General features: G+C 42.1%; 1 long non-coding RNA gene across 2 annotated transcripts in view; it reads right to left on the bottom strand.

Moving 5' to 3' along the window:
* Positions 1 to 16182: 16182 nt before the first annotated feature.
* The window catches only part of LOC125625492 (uncharacterized), a 73669-nt gene continuing 61867 nt past the window's right edge, over positions 16183 to 27984 (bottom strand). For both annotated transcript variants that reach the window (XR_007353571.2, XR_007353570.2), the window contains one exon: positions 16183 to 21853. This is a non-coding gene — a long non-coding RNA (uncharacterized LOC125625492). The remainder of the gene's footprint in view (positions 21854 to 27984) is intronic.

Here is a 27984-nt window from a genome sequence, read left to right as displayed (position 1 = left end):
CTAGAAAACCTTGTAGTTGGGGTGTCTTTCGTCTTTTCTCCAAAACCGCTACCGAGTCAATAGTTACCACTGTAGGCATTCTGTTCAATGGTCTACATGAAAAGAGTTTGGTGGTATTAATTTAGTTCTTCATGGACAGGTGTCCACATCATAAAAGACAGTTACACATGGTGTGGGCTGATTCATTGGTGACCACCTCCGGAGAGAGGTCAAGGACTGAATGGGCTATTGAGGCGAAACTGCCTTAGCACCAAAGCAGGTTTCAGGCATGTTGGTGCACTGGAGTGGGGAAGCCTGCACTGTCACTGTCCACAACATACTTGTACGGTTTAAAAACATTGGATTTCTATCACCAGGGCAGTCAACCCTTCATTTTCATCAGCAAGAAAATTCCTCGTCCGTTTTTAAAATCTTGTATGTTAATTGAATTCAGAGAGGATGATGAGATTTAGTGCCGTCTATAAACACTTACTGGAAAAGACCTGGGCTCAGTTTCCATTGCCTGAAGGATGCCTGCCTGGATCAAATAACATCTCAAATGTCACTATTTCACAGTACTTGACTTTTCCCCCCTCCTTTTGCTTACTTTTTAGTTTATGGGCACGCATGCCTTCTGTGACTGTAATGTGATACTTAAGTATTCATTATGGCGAGCCTAAGGATTTTAATTTCCTTACTTTTTGACTGACTGCGATGCTTTTTGAAATCTCACTTGCTAGAGTTTACTGTCATAGTGCTAGTTTTTGACATCATTATTTCCTTGATGTTGAATTTAATTTTACCATCATTTGTATTACTTAGTGGTGTCGTGATGAGTGCCACAAGCTACTTCTTGAACCATCTTCTCTGTGTCACTTGAGATTAAGTCAAAAATAGTTTCTTGTATTCTCTAGAACTAACTTTTCCAGGAAGCAACGGTATAACAAATTGCTTCTTTAAACCTTGATCCCAAATTATATTCGACCACTTTTTAGACAGGCAGTTGGAATCACCAATTAGTTTTCATGCTAGACTTGATTGATCTCTCTCCACATGATAAACTCAATATCCTTTTTCTGATCAGGAAGATAGTAGTGTAACCCGATGACTATCTAAAATGGAAGAATTTTAGTCCTGCTATAGTCCAACACAACCTGAAATACAGAGTTGTTATGGAAGCCCCAAAAACATTTGTACTGCTATCAGTTGGGGTTTGTATCCATCCATATTCTACTAAATTGTATCTCATTAGATCAATTGTTGTTGCTTTATAATTTGTATTACAGTAGCACTTAGAAGACCCAGCCAAAATAGGTGCCACATTCTAAAAATATGGTACATACACATAGTGAAAGACAGTTCCTGCTCCAAAGAGCTCACAATAAGACAAACAACAAATGAAGAGTAAGAAAAAAAAGGTAAAACATGCAACTAAGTTCCTCTTCCCAAACAGATCCTCAGTATAGCCATTGGAAGTTGGCTAATTTCCCATAGGCTTCCCAGTATAGAGTAGTATATATACAAGTTTATCTTGAGAAGTGATTTGAAGGACAGGGAAGTGGCCTAGGAAGATCAGTTCAGAGCAGATTTTCTAGGTATAAGGGTCAGCATGGAAGGAAGCACAGAGACAGTTCTGAGAAGTGGTCAGATGGGCATCAAGACTAGATTCACTGGCAGAGTGAAGGGCCTGGTGCAGTGACACAATAAGAAAATAAGGAGGGAGGGGCTGAGGTTTAAAGTCAAGATGGGGTGCATGCCCTCTGGCCCCACACTCATCTTGGTTTGATTATGGTGGAGAAGAGACCTTGCCAAAAAATGCCGCACCGGATATTACTCATATGCATCTAAGAACCTAGTCTTGGTAAGTGCCGAAGGGCCTCAACTCCCATTTAATTCAATGGGAGAACTTAGGGCATTGAGCCCTACCCCAGTGGGAAAACAATTGTATGGTATTTTAGTTAAGAAATAGTAAATGATCCTGTAACTGAAGACTCTGAACCAGATTCTCATCTCATTTAAAACATTTTAATCCAAAGAAACTGAGATCAGATACTGTCAGAAATAGATACACATGAGGGAACAAAGTTAAGGTTGTACATTCACCCTTGACTTCCAGGTTTCTTCACTTCAGAGCTTGTTTATTGGTAAATTTAATATTAGATTAACTAAATTTGTGTAGTTTATTATATTTATCCTACATCACACACTGCATTATGGAGGAGGGTGGGGAGTTGGTGGAAATTGAGATAGAAAGGGCTCAGATCTAAGAAGAAGCCCTTTTTTTTTTTTTACATATTGCACTGTTTAAAAATAATCTATGCAGAACAAGGTTAAGAGCAGCAGGTACCTAAAAAACTGTCAAATAGCACTGTTAACTATAGTAATTTATTCTATAATTTAATGTAGCCCTGACCCCGTCACAAGTTAATACACCATGAAGAACAGTGTGCAAAAACATGCTTATTAATGAATTGGAGAAATAATGTGACATTGTTTTTTGCCATGTTCCTATGAAATATCTTAATATTGGAGTTAGCAGAGCTTAGACAATTTTCACTATGTAATTATGTCTGTCCATATCATACTAACTTGTGCTGGGATTAAGGAGTTTTTAATTTTTAATTATGCTATCTGGAGGCAGTTATTTGATTTCAAGACAAAGATAATACTGGACATGAACTCTCTCTCTCTCTTTTTTTTTTAAAGTATTGCCAAATGAATCTTTTCATCTGGATTTCTTATATATATTACTGGTTAACAGGTAACAGATTGCACTGCTTTAACGGATTCTCTGGTTAATAGATTTGTATTTGTGAACCAACATCTGTAATTAAATTTAAATTATTTTTTTTTTAAATTAGGCTTAAAGGTTTAAAAAATAAGGGCTTTTGGTTATAAACATGCAATCCCACTGAGGCCAGTTCCTGCAATGATCTTAGAACAAAATTTGATGCAATTCTGTCTAGAATTGAATATCTTCCTTAGGTTCTTAGGAATGAGCAGAAATCCAAAGGTCTGGAGGTTCAATTCAATTCAGCTGAAGTGGAGTGACATGCATCCAAAAATGAACTGAAATTGTTTTGCTGGAGTTCCGCTTTCCCGAGAGCCAGATTGTGTGTGACACTGATTCTATAAGGAGATTGTAGATGGACAGACTGCATAACAAGGATGTGGCTGGTTGTTCCTATTGTACACGTTCACTAGCCATAGTCTTCATATACTGACATGCAGTGTGCCATTATTATAGTACACGGACTATGAAAATGGCTGTGGACCAGATCTGAAGACGTGCCCATCACTAGCTTTGGGGAGCCCACCCCCATCCCTGTGTTTAAACCATGGATAAGAATTAAACTCTGGCTGCTCTGCTTTTCTCTTAGGTCTGCTAACCTGATCAGGAAATCTTGAGAAAACAATTTTTCTTCAGCTGTACATTAGTTCTTGCTTCTGATCAACTCAAAAACACAGCAACTGTACTTTGGAAAATACCTTTCCAGTCCGTACCAGAAACAGGAAGATCAGAGGAATGTGAAAATGAAAAATTAACTTTAAAATAAAATAAAATTTTCCAAACTGTTTCAGTCCACAAACAAGACTCTTTCTGGGTCAAGTTTAGGGTGAAGGAACTTAATCTTTTCTTACTGAACCTGAGTCAGTTTCACCATGTTTGAACCTCTTAGACCAAAAGAATTTTATAATTATTTTTGTAAGGGACAACCAGAGCCTTGTACCTTCATATTTCAAGAGTGACACTGTAATACTCTGTCTATGAGCATATTGTGTGTGGGTTCAGATGGGCTTCAGAATAACTCCACGATGACAGAATACATGACGAATCTACCGTATGGGCTTTACAAAAATAAAAACAAAACAAAACCACAAAAACCCAACCCCCCCAACCTTTAAATGTGATTGTATTCTAAAAAATCACTACATAAACATAGTAGTATATGGCTACATGTTAAATTCTTAGTGACTCCATTTTGAATTTCCTCATATTACAAATATTAGGAAAGTTTTGCTAATTGAGAGGCCTGAAAACTCAAGCCAAGATCTGAGAGTCAAGCTGTGTTCACTTGTGCATCATCATTCGTAATAAAGATTCCAGAGGCTAAGTTCTATCCAGTTACAGTTGTGCAACCACATTGTCTTCAGTGACAATGTACAGCTGTAACTGAGGTCAGAATTCGATCTTGCAGTTGGAATTTAATCAACAATTCTGCTGACAATGCAGTTAGCATCTTTCTCCATCTCCATTTCCATCGCTCTCTCTCTAAGTTATTTTGGCTCTGCAGTGCAGTGTGTTGTATAAATTTAAGTTTTTCAGTAAAGTCAGCATATTACACACTGATTACACACAAGTGGATCTGTTAAAAAGCTACCATTTTCAGATAGCTACTTTTCACAGTAGAAAAACACTTTATATTTGTAACTTTAGGTTTTCCACTTCCTGTTTACCTATCCCAGCATCATAGATATTAGTCTGTGGTCAATTCTGTCTAAAAATACTATCTCCCTCTCCTTATATTTCTATAAGTACAGAGTAAAACAACCATGGATATTGTACTCATTTTTATTATTTATTTTGCAAAAGCACCTTGTACTAGTCCCTTGTACTATTCCCTTGTACTAGTCATTGTGCAAATACATAATGAATATCAAAATCATTGAATCAAAGAGTTTGCAATAGTAAGGGGGAGATTTTCCAAAGTGCTTAAGGGATTTAGGAGCCTATATCCTACTGAAAGTCAATAGGACTTGTGCTTCTAAATTCCATGGGAGCTTTTGAAAATATCCACCTATGTTGTTATGTCTGCAAAGTTATTCTGGAAATCTTTCACAACCTTTGTCATCAGAATAGCACAGATTACCATTTTCTCAGATCCTGGATGTATATGTGCATTGTGGGAGCTTCAATATAAGACAACACATATATGTGTGTGTATATATATATATATATGAAAAAATAAAAGGTAATTTCCAACAAACTTGAGAATTCCGTGTTTTGTCCTGCACTCAGATTGGAGCTGTAATCATTCCTGGAGTTCTACTCTGCATCGCCAAAGTGGACATCTGGCTGGGAAATCTCTGCCAAACAGGAGCTTTTGCTATGAGATCTCTGGACAACTGTGGAGTTGGTAAAACAGAGAGCCATTTCTGAACTTTTTTTTCTCTTTAGAATTCTTTAGAAATATAGATCCTACTCATGGGAGAGGTTGTATGCATCCTCCGAGATGCTGAGTGCACTCAAATAGGAGGGATGATTTCACAGAATCGGGCCCTCAGAGAATAACTGAATAACCATTTTGTTGGCATGATTTTGGAATGGCTTCTTTACTCATGCAGTGCTTTATTACTCATGAGTTAATCATTCAAAACAAGTGCAGCCAAACACCATTGTATTCAGTATAAGCCACATATTTGATAGAAAGCTCTTTTAGAAATGTTTATTTTACATAATACTTTCACGCTTTTGTTTTAAATGGACATTTCCAGCTTATTTTTCAAGAATTTTTAATTGCTCTTGGTAAGGCCAATGTCTGGATTTTGAACTCATTAAAACTTACTGAAATGTTTATAGATAAAACACAGTCCTGCAATCCCGTTCTCATCTAAATAATCCTTTCAAAATCTTTAGTTCTAGTCTCTCAAGTAAGGAATTCCAGAATTGAGCCCATAGTTTGCATAAAAAGAAGATAGTTTTTAAGCTTGTTGATGTGGTTTAAAAGTTTCCAGCAGACAGAAAGCATATTTTCTAAGAGCAGTTGGGGGAAATAATCTTTTCATTTCTAAGAGTGCCCTTTACAAGAATTTGCCCTTGCAGTCCTCAATTTAGAAGCTCACTCTATAAGTTTAACAATAACTTTTCAATGTGCTACTGCACTTTACAAAGTCACAATTTGCGTCTCTTTCTCTGTGGGTTTTAACATTTTAAAATACTATTAATGGAAATAAATTCTGAAACAGTCTTCATGGAATTAAATTGTTAAAAGTAAATTTAACTGCTTTTTACGATCTGAGACCTGAGTTCAGAGGCTTTTCCCCTTTAGCAGTTGATAATATCTCTAACAGGAGTGCAACAGGAAAGTGCACTCATGGCCCTACTAACATTTTTAAATAATCAGTTCCTGAAGGGGAAAGAGAGAAACCCAAACTTGGGCATTGGGAGGTAAATAGATATCTCTGAAAATGCCTAGGTGGTATTACAGCTTGGGTAGAGATGAGTCATCTAGTTCAGTCCCCCGCACTCATGGCAGGACTAAGTATTATCTAGACCAGTGCTATTCAAAGTGGTGGTCCGCGGACCGGTGCCAGTCTGCGAGCCATTGGCTGCTGGTCTGCGCGCACATTGGGAAAAAAATTGCCGGTCCCCCACATCAGATAGCTTGAGAAGCACTGATCTAGACTATCCCTTACAGTTGTTTGTCTAACCTGCTCATAAAAATCTCCATTATGGAGATTCCACAACCTCCCTAGGCAATTTATTCCAGTGCTTAACCACCCTGACAGTTAGGAAGTTTTTCCTAATGTGCAACCTAAACCACCCTTGCTGCAACTTAAACCCATGGCTTCTTGTCCTATCCTCAGAGGTTAAGAAGTACAATTTTTCTCCCTCCTCCTTGTAACAACTTCTTATGTACTTGAAAACTGTTATCATGTCCCCCCTCTGTCTTTTCTTCTCCAGATTAAACAAACCTAACGTTTTCAGTCTTTCCGCATAGGTCATGTCTTCTAGACCTTTAATCTTTTCATTGCTTTTTTCTGAGCTTTTTCCAATTTGTTCACATCTTTCCTGAAATGTGGCACCCAGAACTGGACACGATAATCCAGTTGAGGCCTAATCAACATGGAGCAGAGCAGAAGAATTACTTCTCATGTCTTGCTTATAACACGCCAGCTAATACATCCCAGAATGATGTTCGCTTTTTTTTTTTCTGCGCAACAGTTTTACACTGTTCACTCCTATTTAGTTTGCGATCAACTATGACCACGAGATCCCGTTCCGCAGCACTCCTTCCTAGGCAGTCATTTCCCATTTTGCATGTGTGCAACTGATTGTTCCTTTCTTAGTGGAGTACTTTGCATTTGTCCATGTTGAATTTCATCCTATTTACTTCAGACCATTTCTCCAGTTTGTCCAGATTATTTTGAATTTTAATCCTATCCTTCAAAGCACTTGCAACCCCTCCCAGTTTAGTATCATCCACAAACTTTATAAGCGTTCTCTCTATGACATTATCTTAATCAGTGCTTTGTTTAATAAGAATGGACTATTGAATTAAGGCCCTAAATTAAGTGGCTTGATTTTTCAGATTACTGGGCACCCATTGGGGTCAATGACAGCTGCAGGGTGTTTAGTGCTTTCAAAATTAGGCTTCTGGTTTAAGTGCCTAATTAGACTTGGAAGCCTAACTTTAGGCACCCATCTAGGAAAATCTTTCCTTGGTTTTCAAATACATTTACTTTTAACTTTTAGTTTACTCCTTTTGCTGGTGGCCTTTCGATGGGGTTGTTGTGTGCCAATAACATTCCAGTGAGAACAGTGGACTGGGAAGATGCCTTAGTCCTTGTTACATTTGACTAGAGCAGCAGAAGTTTGCTGCCTGAACATTTCTGGAACATTTACCAGACCCCTTTCCACTGAAAGGGTTAACTGGCTTGTTGTCTGGAAGCTGGCACTGTATAGTGGGAGTTGACATTTTCACACTAATTAGAACAGACTGCGGCAGTCCCTGTGTACATGTAACTCATATTTAATTCAATGGAAATTTTGAGTGTGCATCAACTGCTGGATTGGGCCCAAAGTTTTCATTAGGCTGGATATTTTTGCTTTTGTGACATTCAGGAACAGACTTATTGAGCTGTTTAGTTTTTTCACAGCTTTAATAGAGAGAGTCTTTGGAAAGTTTTCATTAAATGTTGTATTAATATTCATGGACCAACTTCTGAAGTCCTTAATCTGCCCATGCTCAGGCAAACCACCCACTGAGGTTGAGACTTGGCCCTATGGGCATGATCCAAAGGTCACTGACGTCTATTGAAATACTTCCATTGGTTGGAATGGGATTTGAATAGGAGCCCATGTGTCCAGGAATTCAGGGCATTTTAAAATATACCTTTGGATCATTTTAATTTCCCATCACAGTTAATATTCACAGGGCTCTTATGTGTAAATACAACCTGTTTAAAAAAATATGATCACTATGAGCTAAATTCTGATGGTGAAGCACTGCTCACAGGCTTTTGAAAAGAAAATCATAGAGATGCTGTGGGGTGGAAAGTTGACTGCCCTTCCTGGCTTCCCTCAGACCCAGCAGAGTAGACATTTTAACATTATCCAAGGCAGGCATAGTACTTCATGGCTTGGCCTGTATGTGCATATAGTTTTGGCCCGATCCAGCTCCCACAGAAGTCAATAGAAGTCTTTCTACTGACTTCACTGAAGCTGGATCAGGGTCATATGCCCTCCCCAAACAACTCCTCCTACTCTCACACCTATGTAAATTATTTGTTCTCTTAGGAGGAATAATCTATGTAGGGGGTACTTTATGTGGGATTGCTGCCAGGCAGAATAATGGTTCAATCAAGACTGTATTTTCAGGGTCTATGAGTGCCTGTTGTAGAGTCCAATTAGTCCATATTTGGAAGGAATCAAAAAGAAAAAGAAAAATATTTGTCCTTTCAGATGATTACATTTTAAATATAAAGAGATTGAGACGCTAAATAATCAGAGGGTGTCATCTGCCCTAATTTCTGGAGGTTGTAAACATTCATTAATATGTGTGTTTGCTTCATTCAGCGCCCTGGAAGTGTAGAACTGCAGGCCTTACGTAGCGTTTCTTATATTTTGGTGAAAAGGTAGCTGTAGCTAACATAATGACTGTGGACTTTTATAGGGCCATAAAAATTCAAAGTGTCACTGTAAATCCCTGCTGCTGAAAATGTCAACATTTATGGCAACTTCCACAAGGGCATATTTTAAAATTATATTAAAACTTGATGCAGCAACTTTTATTTAGTGAAAAAAGCAAGATTATCAAGCAAAACATTTACTCTCAGAACAAAGGGCGTGGTGAAGGCTTTATAAAAAGGACAGCAATTGAGTAGGTTTCTTTTTAAGGCAATCAGCCAGCTTTAGAAAGCACATGAGGCTCCTGTCCTGTTCATATGTAACCACTAATTGAAGAAAATCATTAATATTCACTTAAATTGCATTTAATTCAGAGTGTTAATAATTCTGCTTTGAGGGCTCAGTATCCATGTAATTGATTTGCATTGCGTCTTTATTTTTATGTGACTTCTAATGCCATAGGGCAAATGGATTGTCTGAATAGTGTTCATGTATCCATTGAGGGTCTGACCAGCTCTACGCCCCCTGTAGATTTCAACATTGCAATGGGATTCCCTTTCCTTTGGCGGTTCTGCAAAAGGCGACTGCGTAGATCTGAACACAGCACCCTTCAGGTAGAGTTTGCCAACAAAGAGCAGTTACTTTCAAGAGGCCTCATCCAAAGCCCATTAGAGTCAATGGAAAGACTGCCTTTGATTTCAGTGGGCTTTGGATCAGGCCCAAAGTGTACCTCACAGGAGCTGGTGGAAGTCATTATGCAATGTGACAGAGCTGTATGATGGTATAAATCCAGGGTGTTCCTGATGATGCTCAAGATGCAGCAACTTTGGGGCTCAACACTACTTCTTTTGAAGTCAATGGAAAAATGCCCATTGACTTCAGCAGGAGCTGTATCACAGATCGGTATATCTCAAAAACCTGTGCAGAAAATATTGGGTGTTTGCTGAAAACCGTGACGCTTTTGTTTTTGCAGAGTATTAATATCAAGTGAGTTTAGGAATTGATCCTGTGCCCACTGAAGTCAATGGTAAAGCTCCCATTGATTTCACTGGGTCAGGATCAAACTCACAGGGAGTTAGGCTTTGAGGATTTGGGCCTTAGTGCTGATGAAAGGTGCTGAGTTGGGAGCCCTGAAATTCTACCTGAATTCATGGGGTAAACATGGAGTGAGCACCCTGCCCTCCTTACTCTGACTTGTCCATGCTGCTGTGCCAGAGCACCTCCATCCTGAACTGGACAATCATCTCTAGCTATCAGAGAAGTTTAGCCTCTAGTGCTGTGCTTTTTTCATATGCAGTGAGCAGCCACATACTTTTGCTTTAGATTAAGGGAAAGAAGAAAATGAAAGCCATCCTGAGAGAGTACAGTGTGTGTCTCTCCTGCAATAGCAAGGGTGATATAAAGGAAATGGCACTTACATAGCACATATTCATATCATTCTTGGCTTTTCTGTTGGGACTGTCAACCAAGCTGCTCTGCCATTCAGTGTTAAGGGTGATGTTGCTGTGTGTGATGGTGTGATGGGGATGGTTGCTCATTGTGGTCTGGACTGAGACCACCAATTCATTGCACATAGGGCACCAAACAAACTTTAAGTAAGTAATGACTTTCAGTCCTGGGCTGCATTTGAAACAGAAGCCTCAAGATAAAATGCACCATATCCTATTCCCAGTACACTTCCCCCATCCTGTCTGACAGGCTCTCTCTACTCTTACATTATCACTAGGCATTAGCCTCTATAAACAGCTCTGGGGCTGCCCACAGAAGACAATCAATGACAGCTTATTTTATTTTCAAATACATTTTATTGAGAGTCTTGTCAGGTCAACAACACTTCTACAAGCCTATGGGGCTGATGCAAGAAGTGTCTCCAAGTCTCAATTTTCACATGCTATGCTACGAATAACTAATTTCCATGCCCCAAAGAAAGAGCTACTGATGCATACGATCACTCAACAGTACTGGTTGCTCTAAGCCATCTTATTTCAGAGGGGAGCTTCTAAAAAGGCTGCAGGTGTGTAACAATGCCTAGTGGCATTAATACCTTGAGATACTCTAGATGGGATGTAGGAGAAGGATTTTTTTTTCTAGCAGTGGTCATAATTTGATGCATTTAAAAAAAACAGATAGCGAGAGCAAAAAGACACATGTGCCTGATACGGAATAAAAGGCCGTTTGCACCTAATATATTATAGAAAAGTTCAAAGACAGCTTAACCTTGTAAAAATGTTACCTCTGTAATGCTGCCAAGATAAGTGGCTGTATGAATTATTACTTTGACTTGCACACCTGACTTTTTCAGAAATTATCTAACTTGTGCATTCATTAATTGGTGATTTTCATATGCCGGGCTCTTCCCTTTTCACTCAGACTCCCACTTATTAAAAACTTGTGCATCCTTCTGCCCTCAAATACATAGTATTCAGCTCTTCCATTGTCTGGTAAATGCTCCACGTTACTCATTATCTATCTTGTTGGATACACGTTACATGGAAAATGCAATGAGGGGTAGTTATGATAACCTTAAATCAGCCATTCCCAACAGGTGCTCCATAAACTACATGCTGATGGACCATGGAAAGCTCTCAGGTCACTTGTTACTGGCTCCTGTTACTTTCATTATCTTTAATAGGCCTCCAGATTTGCAAAGAACAACAGGAGGGCCTTAAAAATACAGAGGGAAACTAGAAAGAAGAGCAGCCTAGCTACTCCTGTAGGGGATGCTGCCACATTGAATGAAGTGACTACACAGGAGCCATCCTTAATGAGCGGACCACCAATAGGGGCTGGTCTTACTCAGGAGTGAGGTTCAGGGGATAAGCGAATGAGGCAACAACTCTATGTAGCTGTGGAAGCAGAGAAGCAGGTAGCCATGTGACAAACAAATTGTTGGGAACAGAATGGATGGGAAATGTAGATGAAAGAAAGAAGAAAAGGGAAGGACATAGCACTTATTGCAATAAAGAAATCTAAAAAGACCTAAATACATACCTCAATAGAGCTGAGTGAAAAATAACTGCAATCATTTTATGTTGGATGTTCCGGGCCTTAATTCAAAAAAGGCATGGCCAGTTTGTGTCAGAGTCCTACTCTCCCCTGTCTCACCCCCCAACAAAAATAATTAACACTTAGCCTGAGACCAAGCATAACAATTTTCATGCAGGGTGAAGGAGATGTTGGAAAGTGGCAGCTATAATGAAAGCTAGGTTGCAACTCCGCTATAGGACGACAGTCATGGCTCCATAATAAGCTAGTCATCTCCTGCATGGTCTAAGAATTAAGATTTACTGGGTCATACCTATGGTCTGTCTAGATTGTTTTCCTGTCTGCAACAGTGGCCAGTACTAGATGCTTCAGAGGAAAGTGCAAGAAATTCTGCAGTAGACAGGCATAAGTTAATATATGCCCCACCCTCCCCTTATGGTATTATCCTAATCTCTAATAGTTAAAGTTGTCTTAAGGCTTGAGAGATAAAGTTTTATTTCCCTTCTGATACACTTTTTGTTAGCATCAGCTCTATAACTCTGGATATTCTTATAATTCATACAAACATCCAATCCTTCTTGCAATCTTGCTAAGATTCTGGACCACAACAATAGCCTATGGCAGTTTTTTCCACTGTCCAGTTATCCATTGTGCATGAAAGTATCTATTTTTCTCAGGCTTGAATTTTCCACCTTTTAATTTAATTGAATGTCCACTTGTTTTGCGTCATCATACAGGGACAAAAGAAATCCTGATCTCCCTTCTCTTTACCATTTATTATTGAATATCCTTTTAGCACATCCCCTCTTATTTTTCCCTTTTCTGAGGTAAACAATCCTGTTCTTTTCAAATTCTCTCCGTAGAAATGTTTTTTCCAATGCCCCTAATCATCCTTGTCAGCCTCCTATGAACCCTCTCTAATTCTGTTACATCACTTTAGGTGAAAGAAAAAAACATAAACCAAAGGTGAGCAATTTTGCCACTGGTATAAGAAAGGAGAAGACAAACTAAAAAAGTGATAGCCCAATGGTAACATTCATCTATTATTTTAGATGCTGTCTTCTTTTCTTATATGTAATTGTTTTCAAAGAAAGACCACTCATGATATGATGGAATATAGTCACTAAGAGCCAAAGTAATTTCACTGTGGGAAGCTGCAGAAGCTGATACTTTGAACATGAAATAAGAAGACTTTGGAGAATTTGGAAAAACTGGAAGCTGATTAAATGATGAGTGGGCAATGGTTTATATCTTACCCCTTTTAGCAGTAATTCCTTGTAGCATCCCTTCACTGCAATTTGTAATTTCAGGTCCAGGTCCTGTGGTGCATTAGGGCACTTTTGCACTGCTCTGCTGGTGCAAAGCTGCCATAAAGCTGGCTTAATTGACACTAAGGATGATGCAGTGTGCAGGCATAGACGTCTAGTTGTGTACAGCTGCCATAGCGGTTCTTACACCATCACCCTCCTTTTGGCCTGTTTAGGAGGCATGGCTAAAGGAAAAGGATGTGGCCAGGGCATCCTTGCATTGTGGTGATTCCCAGCTGCCAGTACATCTCCTTGGGGGTCATTGACCCCCCCGCCCCGGTGCAATAAGAGGGGCTTTGAGGCTCTTCAAACTTGCACTGAAGAACTGGCCCAGGATAGAGGACCCTGGGATGTAGGAAAGGGGGAAGGGCTATCAAAGGTGTCTCAAAGCCACTTTGCGCTCCTCCTTAGGTCTGGTTTACACTAGAAAGTTCAGTCAATGTAAGATGCCTTACATCAACCTAGTTGTGCATGTGTCTCCACTCAAATTTGTCTCCTGCCGATATAAGCACCCTGTTACAGTGACATGGTAACATCACCTACCTGAACGGCATTCAGCCATGGTCAACACACTGTGCTCGATGCAGTGCAAGTGTAGATGCTGCCTGACCTATCTTGACCCTAACAATCTTCTGGCAGTTGTCCCACAATGCCCAACACTGACCACTCTGGTCACAGTTGTGAATTCTACTGCCCAGGAGTTGTGGAAACCGGAAGCCACTCTCTCCTTCCTTTAAAATACCCCATATTTTAGTGCCTTTTCCTGATTGCCCAGCTTGGAGAGCACACCTAACAGCTCTCCGTTGTTGCATACAACTGCCCAGCTGATCATGCCATTTACACGTTCTAGACACTCTCCTGCCTGAAGCAGACAGGAAGTATTGGATCTCCTGGGCCTGTGAAGAGAAGAGGCTGTGCAGGCACAGCTATAGAGCAGTTATAGAAACTTGGACATCTCCGAGCACAGATTGCATGGAGGATGCTGGAGAAGGGGTAAAGCAGGATCAGCAGCAGTGCTGTGTGAAAGTGAAGGAACTGTGGCAGGCATACTGAGGGCCAAGGAGTCAATCTAGTGCTGAGCAGCAGACTTGCCACTTTTGCAATGAGCTGCATGCCATACTTGGAGGAGATCCCACCAGCACCCTGTACAGCTCTGTGGATACTTCCAAGGAGCCTGAGATGCCGTGAATAGCAAAGAGGAGAATGGGGGACAAGAGACTGGGGATCCAGCTATGCTGCTAGCCAGGACTTGTTCAAGACTCCACTGCAGTCTAGCCAGTCCCAACAGCTGAGTACCAGCAAGCCCAATGCAGGCGAAGGAACCTTAGGGAAGTGTGTGGATGCCTTTTCCATTACAACATTTAAATATACAGATGGTACTTGACTCCACACTGAGAAGGACACAGCTATTGACTTCTCGTTAATTTATTCATACTAGAAGAGATAGTGGTACAACTAAAAAAGGTAGAGTTGGGCATGCAGAGCAGTTTGTTTAGGACATAGGGATGTCCTTTGACTCATCCTGAGAGATCTCAATGAAACTTCCAGGGAGATACTCTGCAATCATCTCCCTAAGGTTTCTGGGGATTGGAGTATTATTTCTTCCTCCACAGGAGGACACTTTCTCATGCCAGTCTGTGATGACGTCCGCAGACATCATTACAATAAACATGCTAGCGACATACGGGCTTTGGAGCATCTGTGTTAGCTGCTGGAGAAGCCCCATTATGTCCTGGTGCATCTTCCACTCCTTTTTCTGTTAGGACTTTCTCCTGTCCACTCTTTTTGTTTCCATCCTGTCCAAAATATTCACCCTCCATGCCCTCTGTTCACGGTCCAATGCAGCACTGTCTTGCAGGATCTCTGAGAATTTGTCCTCCCTAGTCTTCTTCTTTCTCCCCCTTATCCTGGTCAGGTGTTCCACAGGTGTGGAGGGAAACCCCGCAACAGCAGCAGCTACAGATAAACACACAGATGTATCATTGAATTTATAGGCTTCCATCAGCTGTATACCTCTGCACTGAGGTTTTTTTTTAATATTGCTTGTGTTTGGCTGTTCAAACTTAGCAGATAGCCACTCCACCTCCACCCTCCACTCTGGCAGCAACTCTTCCCTCTTAGTTTCACAGATGTTATGCATGACACAATAGGCAGCTATAACCATTAGGATATTTTTCTCACAGAGATCCAATCTTCTGAGTAAACAACACCAGCATCCCTTCAATCTACCAAAAGTACATTCAACTGCCATTCTGCACTTGCTGAGCGGATAGTTGACTCTTTCCTTAGTGCTGTTGAGGTGACCAGTGTACAGCTTCATGAGCCGGGGAGCAAGGAGTAGGCTGGGTCCTCCAGGATCACTACTGGATTTTGAAGTCACTAATGGTAGTCCACCAGTCAGGAAAGAAAGTCCCTGGTTGCATCTTTCTGAACAGTCCTGTGTTTTTAAAAATGTGATCATCACGGACTTTCCCTGACCAGCCAACACTAATGTTGGTGAAGTGTCCCTGGTGATCCACCAATTCTTGCATAATGATAGGAAAGTAGCCCTTTCTGCTGCTGGATTCTATGGCAAGGTTGTCTGATGCCAAAATAGGGATGTGCATATCGCCTATAGCACCACTACACTTTGGGAACCCCTTTGCTGCAAATCCACTCACCGCATTCTGCACACTAATGAAAGTCATTGTCCTGCACAGCAGGAGATGATTAATAGTGTGATGTTGTCACCCAGACCAGTAAGGGGTTCTGCCACAGCCAGACTTATAACTTTGGGTCCCTTAATGCTATGCTGCTATGACACCAGTGGCCAGCCCATAAGCGTAAAGGTCTCACACTGACTTCCACCTGTCGAGTCCCTTACATGGTGACCTCAACAGCCCTTCTGGTCCCAAGTCTCCCCAGATCCATCCCCCAAGTTCTGAACTACCAGACACATGAGCTTTTCCCTTCTGGCTTGTCACTCCCAAAGGAGTGAAACCTGCCCCTCAGTTTCAGTCCACTCGGGGCTGCACACCCAACCCAAATTGCACAACGGAGACCAGATTAGGGTAAAAATTAACAAAGTTTATGTTATTGAAAAATCACAGATTCAAGGATAAAATAGTAAGAAAAAGCAAACGCAGACAAGTTACACATTAATTAAAACATAAAGACACAACCTCAGACTTTACACTTCTATATTAGCTAAATTCCCTTCTCTAATACAAGTTGCCTATTGCTTCTGAAGAGATCCCAGCTTCCCCTCTATCCTAAAGGGGATTCAGTGTTTCACGGACAGCACCCTGCTTAGCTACTGGTACTCGGTTTCTGGAGAGGTGTCACTTCAAATCCTGTCCCTTGTAACAGGGTTTGCAGTTCTTTTCTTTCTCTTAGACTATGGTAATTCATGGTGACCACAGAGCAGGGGAAAACACCCTATTGCCTTAGTTTCCCAAGAGCAGGGGTGTGGGGGGGGGAAGCGGGAGAGGGAGGTTTCTTTTCAGTTTCAGCGTCCTGTCCATCCATTAACTGTAATGGTCCATCATTGTCTTTCCCTGGGCTGTACAATGCATCCGATGAAGTGAGCTGTAGCTCACGAAAGCTTATGCTCAAATAAATTGGTTAGTCTCTAAGGTGCCACAAGTCCTCCTTTTCTTTTTGCGAACACAGACTAACACGGCTGTTACTCTGAAACCTGTCGAAATGCTGGGTATGTAGAGTTAGTTTCATGTAAATAACTAGCCTGGAGATGCCTCTCTCTGCCTGATTGCCTCCCCACACTGCTGTGAGATGATGCTGTAGTTGCAACCTACTTATAATTACCGTGTTCTACACATATATACATACATGATCTGTTTACGTATCTCCTAATGACCATCAAGTTCAGAACATTACACACTTTCATAAAAGACCTTACTTGACATATATTTATACACAATAACATTGTATATAACCAGTTGATTCGATTGCTTATTCTTTGGGGTTCAAACACCCTGCTTATCCCTTAGGGTGTTTGGACCCTGATTCTCAAAAATGGCCCTGCATGTTTGCATGATAATGGTCTCCACTGTGGCTTTTCCAACTGCAAAATAATCCCCCACTGCCTTTAGCAATCCGACTTTGCAGGCTGCCACAGAGGAATGACCACTCGCTTCTCAGCTGTCAATGTAGCTCTCATTCTGGTGTCCCTGCACTGGATGGCAGGGGCAAGCTCAGCACACAGATCCAGGAATGTGGCCTTTCTCATCTGAAAGTTCTGTAGCCACTGCTCATCATCCAAACTGCAGTATGATGCAAACTCACCAGTCAGTGCTTGTCTCTTGGACCCAGAACTGGCACTCCACCATTGGCAGCTGCTCTATGAATGCCACCAACAACCTTGAATTGATTTTTCCTATATCCCGCAGCAATCTATCCTCCGTTAAATTGTTGTCCCCCCTCACCCCATTGCTGCAGTTCTTCTTGAGGCTCTCTAAATATTGGAGGATCATTCATCCAGTGCTTGCAAAACCCATGACAATAACGCAGAGCTCTGCAGTCTCCATGCTTCTGTCAAAGATGGTGGACAGAGAGAAGGGCTTCATGGATTAGTGGGATTTTTAAAAAAGGCACGAACATTTGGTATATGGGTTAATTCTGGGAAGGAGAAAGTTGCATGACGGGAAATTTACCTCTAGCTTCCAGCCAACCCTTCATGAATTGTTTCTTCCCCACCATGAATTGCAAAAATTTCCCAAAAGACAGTGCACCGGATGATGGCAAGTTGCACACTGGGATAACAACCCATTGTGCACTGCATTGTGAATCAGCACAAGCATTTCTGGTGAGTACATGCTGTGCCAGTGCAAGGAGCCAGATATGCACGTGCATGAACAATATACTGACTGCAGCGGCTTTATGCCGACATAGCATGAGTTGACAAAAGCTTGTAGTGTAGAAGTGGCCTTAGCTGCATAGAGTGCTCCTAGGCTGCAGTTCAAGATCCCAATGAATGTCTTTTTTTTTTATGTTTAAGAGGAGATGCTTCTGAAACTCCTCTGACATTTAGAGAAAATGGCCCACATACTCCCTCAGTTTTGAAAATAATGTGCTCCTCACTGCTTCACTTTGAAATATATATTTCAACTGGACAAGCATTCTACTTTATGCAAAAGGAGAAAAATCTTTTAAACAAGACAGCCTTGCATCTTTCTCTTTTGAAAGCCTCTTAGTTACACGAAATGCAAAGATTTAGGAGCATGTTAACCAATAATAGTTATTCAATCCAAACTGTAAGGGTAACTTACTATGTGCACTGGAGGCTGAGATGGGATATTGTACTTGCATACATACAGAATATGGGAAACTGTTCTGCTGTTTTATGGAGCAGCAATCATATTTAGTTTAATGTCTTATAAGTCTCATAAAATGACATTAGGAAATTTTTGCTATTTGGCTGGTGAACAATCTACGCAATGGTGTTAACTCATCATAACACTACTACTTTGAATGTTCAAGCCTCATAAAATTTGGGATATAAATATGCCAGATCAACCAAATGAGATCAGAGAGCCTGTTTAGGTCCTTGGTGTAGGTTGGGTACATTTTGTACCTGCTATGCTTAGATTAAAAGTGCCAACTTTAGAGTAATGATGGGCCAGCCTCAAAACATTTGGCAGTTTAGAAAACATCAAAAAGTCTGGTGCTTACCCCAAGCTTATCAGAATCTCTCTTACCTACAAGACTGGGCAGGAAGTTTAAGAAGAACTTAACCTTTCTTGAAGTATTTCTGCCCTTCTGTTTCTAAGCCTGTCCAATACCAAAATGTGCTGAGACACATGTGAAAATGAAAAGTAAGAGTAAAGAGGGAATAGGATATTATGCATTGTGATACAGCATGGCCAGAGGGCAGCAGGAGAGTACTAGAAGGCCTGAAATTGTGGAAAAGCAGCATCACTTGCACCATAACCTCAGCCGTGCGGAACACAATGCCATCCACAGCCTCAGAAACAACTCTGACATCATAGTCAAAAAGGCTGACAAAGGAGGTGCTGTTGTCATCATGAATAGGTCGGAATATGAACAAGAGGCTGCTCAGCAGCTCTCCAACACACTTTCTACAAGCCATTACCCTCTGATCCCACGAGGGTTACCAAAAGAAACTACACCATCTGCTCAAGAAACTCCCTGAAAAAGCAAAAGAACAAATCCGCACAGACTCACCCCTGGAACCCCGACCTGGAGTATTCTATCTGCTACCCAAGATCCATAAACCTGGAATCCTGGGCGCCCCATCATCTCAGGCATTGGCACTCTGACAGCAGGATTGTCTGGCTATGTAGACTCCCTCCTCAGGCCCCACGCTACCAGCACTCCCAGCTACCTTCGAGACACCACTGACTTCCTGAGGAAACTACAATCCATCGGTGATCTTCCTGATAACACCATCCTGGCCAGTATGGATGTAGAAGCCCTCTACACCAACGTTCCACACAAATATGGACTACAAGCCATCAGGAACACTATCCCTGATAATGTCACGGCAAACCTGGTGGCTGAACTTTGTGACTTTGTCCTTACCCATAACTATTTCACATTTGGGGATAATGTATACCTTCAAATCAGCGGCACTGCTATTTTTTATTTCTTATTCCCTGTAGAGGGAAGAAAGTTTGCTATAGATAATTAAAGCACCTGAAGCCAATTAGAGCACCTGAAGCCAGTCACATGATAAAACCCCCTTGCTTCAATCAGACCAGCAGGAGCAGGGGTAGGGGCAGAGAATTGTTTGAAGGAGTTGGAGCAGAGCAGAGCAGAGCAGAGTTTGGAGAAGTGCTATGGCTGGCTAGAAGACTAAGACCTAGGTAAGGAGACACCTGGCTTGTGCAGAAAGAGAGGGTAGGAAGCCCCACAAGCTGAAGAACAGGAGAGGGAAGTAGCCCAGGGGAAGGAAGCATTAGTTCAAGTGGTTTACCACTATCCCTAGGGCACCTGGGCTGGGACCCGGAGTAGAGAGCAGGCCCAGGTCCTCCCTCTCCACTACCCTTCTCTGGGTTACTAGTGGGACAGTAGACACCCTAGTTCTGGGGCAGGAAACTGCACCCTGAACACCTCCCCCCCCGCCCCAAGAAGAGGAAGTGTGGGACCCATCATAATTGTACCGGCAATTTGCCACATGTATGTTTGGTGTTAAATTTAATTTTTGTGTGAAAATTTAAGATGGGCCAGATCTGGTGCTAGTGTAAATCTGAGTAGGTTTACTGAAACCAGTGGAGCTATGCCAATTTACATCTGTGGAGATTTATCTAGGATTCTGTCTGTTTATCTGACTGTTCATCCCTGTTTGACTCATAGCCTTCTTTTGACACATTCAGAACTCCCATTGATATCAGTTGCCTTCTGGATAAAAGTCAATAAGTGCATGCATTTTAATTAATAGTTCTCCTTTGATTCCTTTAGTGAACAAATGTATTTTGCTGGTTTACTTATGATAATTCTGTATGATAACAAATAAGTTAAAAAGAATGGAAGTACCCCATAACATCAAAGGGGTCATAAGCCTGCAGTTGGGGGTGCATGTCTTTAGTTCAACAACTCTAGCCTCCTCCAACTGAACTCCTAAAGTCAGTTCACACTTCCACCTTTTCCCTGCTCATTGCTGGCACTGACCCTGAAAGCAGGAGTTCTAGATTACTGTACCATCTGGAAAAGGCATGGAGAACAAGCAGTGTGAGAAGGAACAGAAGGAAATGAGGACTAAGATGTAGACAGGGGTATTGTTGAGAAGTGCCATGAAGATGTGAGATTTAACTCTTTGTTGCAAAAAAGTGAGGAGAAGCCATAGATTCAAAAGGGGGTGGGGGTGCAACCTGATTACAATGGCAGGAAAGGAACAAGATTTTGGGAGCAGCATTTTGAATAGACTGAAGGGGACAGATTTCAGAGTGCGGTTTGCTGATGAGAACTCACCAATGCCTAGACTAGGGATTTAGCTGTAGGCAGACAAGTTTGGGGAGAAGTTATCATCTGAAAAATATTAAAGAAAAACTAAAATAATGCATCACTGGTCCATAGCAATAGCAGAAATTTGCCAACAAGATAGTAATCAAACAAATGCTAAAATTACATGAAACCAAATCTCTCAATCCACCCCAACACCCATAATTGCAGTCTGAAAAAGGAGATAAACCTCTTTAGAGTGTAGTAAGAGTGGGATAAAACAATACATTTCAAACAAAGATTACAAGCATGTTTTCCACGGAAAACAAATGTGTATGTGTGTATGAAAAACAGTCTATAGGGCTACAGAGGCTACAGCACTGAACTATTCAGAATGTAGGTTAGGGTGACCAGATAACAAGTGTGAAAAATTGGGACGGGGGTGGGAGGTAATAGGTGCCTATATAAGAAAAAGCCCCCCAGATCAGGACTGTCCCTTTAAAATCGGGACATCTTGTCATCCTAATATAGGTGTATAGCTTCCCAGGGCAGTAGTCTCCAAAGTGGGGTGCGCAAGACCATCCCTGGGGGTATGCGGCAGGAGGAGCGCCGTCAGCACGGTGGCAACAGCGCTCCTGGACCTTTGATTCTTCGGCGGCATGCCGGCGGCAGCTCGGCTCTCCCCGCTCCGTCTTCGGCAGCATGCCGGCGGCAGCTCGGCTCTACCCGCTCCGTCTTCGGCGGCAGCTCTTCTTCTTCTTCTTCTTTTTTTTGCTTCCCTAGACCTGGGGGTGCGTGATCCAAAAAGCTTGGTGACCACTGTCCTAGGGGACTGAGAAGAGAAAAAGTCTACAGAAAGACTTCTTCAAAATACATTGTGGTGTTTTCAGTTCTGCAGCAAATTATTTGCAATTTCCTGATGTTTTTGGACCCCAGTTTTCAAACTTGTGCAATCACATTAGATGCCCAAATCCTGCATTTGGAGGGTTAAATCAATATTTGGACCTGTGATAAGATGTAAAGACACTCTGGCTCCATGGGTTCCTGCCAGTCACATTGCTGGGCAAGGTTCTAAAAGGAAAGGGGAAACTGGTAGATAAGAGGAAGGTATGTCCTCTTTCTTCCCAGCTGGCTGAAACTGGAAAAGCCTCAAGTGGTTTTATTAATTTGTACTCTGAGCTGACTTGTTCTGGTTTTGTGTTTTTTGGAAATGAAGGAAGCCCTGAGGAAAGGGATGAGAAATGACCTGTAACAGACACTTGTACTTTTCCTTCCTCGCTGGTGAGTCTGTAGACTAGCTTACAAGGCCCAAATCCTGAAATTGGCTGCCTACTCATGTAAAACCCTGGTAACGTCACTGGGCGTGGTGAGAGCTTACATAGTTCCTTCTGCATGGAACTGAGTGGAGGATATGGGGGCATAGTCTAAAAAGGTTATCTGGGAACTTAAGTGCCCATTTTGAGCAGTCGCTTGTATGACTTGAGCACTTAGCTTTTATTTGCCCAGGTTTTCAAATTGAGCCCTTTAATTGTTTTTGATTGTACTTAATGAAAATATTTAGACCTTACAATTTCTTCTTGGGCATACTTTTTTTCAGTCTCTTGAACAGATTTTAAAATATTGAAGAAAAAAATAATGGCAGTTGGTTTCTAGATACTGCTTTTATTGCATATTATTTCTAATGTTAGAATTAGAAATGGGCAAACTTGTTTGGGGTAAAATAAAAATTGACCTGAGCCTTCATCTCAAACTCAGCCTTTCTGGATTTTCAGAAAGTTTGGATTCTTATTATTATTATTTATTTTTTTTATTATCCACAAGTACTGGCTCTTTCTTTTTCCTGGATGAAATAGGGTTGCCAGATGTCCAGTTTTCAATGGGAATACCCACTCCAAAAGGGACCCTGGCAGTTATGGTCAGCACTGCTGACTGAGCTGTTAAAAGTCCAGTTGGTGGTGCAGGCAGGCTCCCTATTCGGCTCCGCACAGCTCATGGAAACAACATGTCCCTTCCTACATGGCTCTGCAGCTCCCATTGGCCAGGAACCCTGGCCAAAGGGAGCTACGGGGGCAGTGCCTGTGGGTGGGGGCAGTGCGCAGAGCCAGAGGGACATGCTGGCCTTCCCAGGAGCCACCTGAGGTAAACCGAAGCCTGCACCCCTCAACCCCTCTTGCATCCCAAAGCCCTCATCCCTGGCTCTACCCCAAATCCCACCCCCCCAGCCAGAGCCCTCACTCCCCCCACCCCCCGAACTCCAACCCTCTGCCCCAGCTCGGCCCCCTCCTGCACCCAAACATCTCATCCCCATCCCCACCCCAGAGCCCGCACCCCAGCTGGAGCCCTCCCCACCTAACTCTAAACCCCTCAGCTGCAGCCCAGAGCCCCCTCCTGCATCCCAAAACCCTTATCCCAGGCCCCATCCCAGAGCCCACACTCCCAGCCAGGGCCTTCACCCCTTCCCACATCCCAACCCCCTGCAGCATCCAGGAGCCCCTTCCCGCACCCCAATCCCCAGTGAAAATGAGTGAGTGAGGGAGAGCGACAGAGAGATGGGGGATGGAGTGAGCGGGGTTGGGGCCTCAGAGAAGGAGTGGGGAAGGGGTAGGGCGGGGCAAGTGTGTTTGGTTTTCTACGATTAGAAAGTTGGCAACCCTAGGATGAAACCGAAGAGAGATGGACGGGAGGAGTTGTTCTCATGGTATTTCCAGCCCAGCTGGAAGAAGGAAAGACCAAAAATCCTAATTCCAGACTGTGATGAATTCTATCCAAGCCACCACATTTAAATTCAGTGACACTGCATGAGTGTGAAGAAAGAATATAGCCCTTTTTATGCAATTAAGAGGTTTGGATAAGGTTTGAATAAGCATCCAAAGTTCTGGGTGATTATTCATTCAGATTCTTTAAACCTCTTTTGGTTCACCAATCACAGGAAAGAATCACAAAAGTGAATTACACTAAACCAAATCTAGGCCACTTTATTTCTGAATGAGTGTGTCTGCTGAAGGATTTAATGCAGTTTAACTAATCCACTTTAAATTCACCCCTTTAGTTAATTTGGAATAACTCTCCTGAGTGTCCCCATGTAGACAAGCCCTTGTAAACTGGCGAACAATGTTGCATTTATTGCCACTTGCACAAGCTGGGTAAGCTGCCTATTAATTCTCTACCGTTTCTCACTTAGCAGCATTCTCTTCCTATAAACATAAAAGAATTAAAGATAGTATACAAAATAAAGCTTAGTTTTTTTATCGTCAGATAAATCCTTTGCATACCGTATAATACACAAACTGGAGAAAAATAATTTTGTTTAGCCACTGTGACTTCTAAAAAAGATATTTAATTTACAATAACAAAATGCTTTCATGGGACAATAAATTCCACTAGAGCTGGTGAAAAACAAAATTGAAGAAAAGTGGTGTTTTTTTCAAAAGAAAAATTTTTACAGAAATGTTTTTGTTTCTTTCGGTTTTCTAATTTATTAATTTTAACAAAAATATTAAAAACCAATTTATTTCTGAAAGCTGAAACCTTTTCTGTTTTCAACACACGAAAATCTTTTGGTGTTCAGTTTTTCTTTGAAAATGCAGAAAATTTCCACACAATATGAACAAATTTGAATGTTTCAAAATTTTCATGGAAAATACTTCCTAGTTTCCAACCAGCTCTATATTCCTGTGCCAGAAGATGAGGCCATTTTGAGTTCTGCTGAGATCAGGCGACGATAAGACAAAGCTCCATGTTGCATAAGGTGGAGTATCCCATTTTAAAAGTGAATGCTCTTCCTATTTCATGCAAGGTAGAGGAATTTAGAGGTGGAGGGTCTGACTCTCTGCTGCTCTATACTTTGTATAGTCATTTACACCAGTGAAAACTGGGTGTAAAATTATACTAAATAAGAATGGTATCTTACATCTATTTTGTGCTTGTATAAAAGACTACCCAATGTGCAGGGCAATGGGGACCAGGCCAGTCATTTGTAATTTACAACAATACACAACAGAAGTGAAATGTTAATTCTTCCTTTTGTTGGTGGAGGCTAACAAATATTTTATTTAAAAAAAAATGATTATTTGCAGTTTTGACACACAAATAATACTGAAATGGACTTTTTAAGATCTCTAAAATACAAACATCAAACGCAAGCCTCTATTAACAGCTTTGATCCATTATGCTTTAGTTATGTCAGCTTAAAGTTGATATCCTGTAAATGGAGGGAGGATGGATGATCATGATGTTAAAGTGCTGGGACCCAAATTCTGTGGTCTGGCTGAGTTGCGCTCAGTCTAGGAGTGCACAGGGAGGCAAAGATAGCTTTATACCATCTTTAAATTCCTCTGATATTAAGGCCATCTGGAAACTAATCTTGCCACCAGTGTAAGCCATAGTCAGGCTGCTTTAACATATGTCCAACTGCCAATGCACCCAAAGGGCTGCTTTGTTAACATGAGCATAATGGTGCCTTGACTATGTCTTCTGTTCCCTGGCATCCTCTACACCAGATGCTGCAAAGGACATGACTATACACAACTCAGGGATTCACCTTAAGCAGAAGGAATCCTGAGAGGGCGAGATGTAGAGGAGCAGATAGAGTGGACACCAGGTCCGGGCCTAAGACCGGAGGACTTCTGGATTCTATTCCTCACTCTGAAGCAGACTCCCTGTATTGCCTTGGGTGAGTCACAGACTCCCTGAGCCTTTGTTCCCCATCTGTAATATAGGGATGATATTTACTTTCCTCACCACATTGCTCTGAGGCTTAATTCATTAATGCTTGTTGAGCTTTGAGAGTCTCAGATGGAAGTTAGCACAGAAGTCACTACTGGGTTCCTACAGACCTCATTATTGCCATGATCTGTGGTCTGATCACACACCTTACAATCCTGTCTGTGAGCACCATCCGTTTTATTGTTGGCATTTACTATTTGATCAATTTTCTCTTTTCCCATTTTATTGTTTACAAATGGATCAAAAAGCAGCATGAATCATCTGAACGAGTGGTGAAAAGTTATTCTTTTGGCAAAACTCTGCCTGCTGTCATTTTTTATAGTTAAGACTTTTGCCCAAAGCCTTGAATGTCTCACCCTGACACCAGCCTGCAGTAATTAATCACTAAATAGTGATTGAGGCAGTGGACCCCAAAAATTATCTTCATACTATACCATATGCTGGAGCCAGCTGCAGCTAGTATTTACAGAGAAGCAGCACAGAGGAAAAGACTCTGTCTGACAGTTCCCTGCTGTGAAGTCCAAGCACAGTAAACCTCTAACAAAGGTCCATAGACAGAATGTTTGCTTGTATTGACCTTCATTACCTGAGACTGTTTGGAAGGCAAAATGTCAATGGTAATGTACTGGAATTTTAAACATTATCCTATTTTAATGAATATTTCCAGCCTCTCACATACATACAAAACTGTGGATTAGTGTAGTGAAATTTAATAATTTAACAATAACTGCAGATGAGTTTTGCTTAATTTCAACACCACTCCCCCTGAGCATCTTAGTTGGATATTAAGAACACTCTCCACCCATCCGAGTTTCATATTCTATTGAAGCCCTGGGAAAATGTCACTTATGGACTGTCACTGCGCACAGCAGCAGGGGTCCATGTGATAGATACAATAGGCCCAATTCATCCCTGCACCTGCGTTAGGGCCAGCACTGGGGCAGAGGAGAGGTGGTTTGCCCTGATTCCAGAGCTACCAGGGGCCAGTTCGCAAGTTGCGTCCCAGCTGCCATTGTTCCTATGGGCCTTCCATAGACAGGGGACAGAGCCACCCCAAACGCACCTCCGGACTCCTTCGATACATTCCCTCCCTCCTGCAACCCACCCTGGAACAGCTCCTGCTGTGCAGGGGAGGGCTTCTGCAGGGGTAGTGCAGAGCTGGCTCTGTGTCTGGAAGGGAAGGTAATGGGAGCTATTAATTTTAGGGGTGGTTGTGTGATGGTGAAAAGGGACCATGGAGTAACCATGATTCATGACCTACCTCTCTCCCAGCTTCTTCTTGTCATTTCCTACTTCCACTACTGGGCTGCACCATATCATCTTCCTCCCTGCTAAACAGGGAAGGCAAGAGAAAAACACATTCTCCTATAGCTCTACAAGCACCCTTTCCCTGGCCTCTGTGGATATTTTTCCTTTCCCCTTTCCATTCTTCTGAACTGGTGAGGAGGGGGGAAAACACCCCATACATACACACTCCCCCTACACCTCCCATGTAGGTAACTTCCCATGCAGAGAAAGAACTCCTTTGATTGTCATAGGAAAGGCGGGAGAAATCCCTTCTTGACCCATCTCCTTTCCCTTACAGGGAGAAGTGGAGAACTGTCTCCTGATCCTCCCTCATCCATGGCCCAGCCAGTGGTCTCTGGGTGCCCGCAACATATTTAGTTGTCTGCTTTTTCCTTTTCAGGGAGAAGAAGACTTGGTGCCACCTCAAGCTAAGGAAGAATCCTTTCAGGACAGAGTTTCTTGTCTCCATCACACCTAAGCTTAGTAGCATCAGGATCAGGAAATATTCTTCCCAGTCCCACTGTTCTGTGTCAGGAATGAGGGCCAGAAACAGATCCAATTTGAAGGCAGCCCCTGCAGCAGAGCCCGGCTCCAGACAACTTAATGAGCACAGCTGTCATATAGGGGGCTGTATAAGAGGCTACACTGCCTGATTGATTGGAAGAGGCGGCAGCAAGCAGCAGCAATGGCTCAACAGTTCAATGGCTGTTCAAAGCATTTACCTATAGCTGCAATAGCTCCTGCCTTGTTACAGCGTTGGACCCAGCCTTGCCTCACTCCAGGAAGCCCAGTTCTGACTCTCCGCTCCAGTTCCTGACTTTGGCTCTGACCCTTGGTTCTGGCATCTGGCCTCCGACTCTGATTCCTGGGCTCTGATTCCTGGTAACTGACTCCAGCTCTGACCCCCATGTCCCAGTCACTGGCACTTTCAGCTATAATGGGTAGATTAAC

The sequence above is a fragment of the Caretta caretta genome, chromosome 1 (assembly GCF_965140235.1).
Source record: "Caretta caretta isolate rCarCar2 chromosome 1, rCarCar1.hap1, whole genome shotgun sequence".
In the NCBI taxonomy this organism is placed as follows: domain Eukaryota; kingdom Metazoa; phylum Chordata; order Testudines; family Cheloniidae; genus Caretta; species Caretta caretta.
Note: the sequence above shows the minus strand (reverse complement) of the source record. Positions and strands in the feature narration are given on the sequence as shown.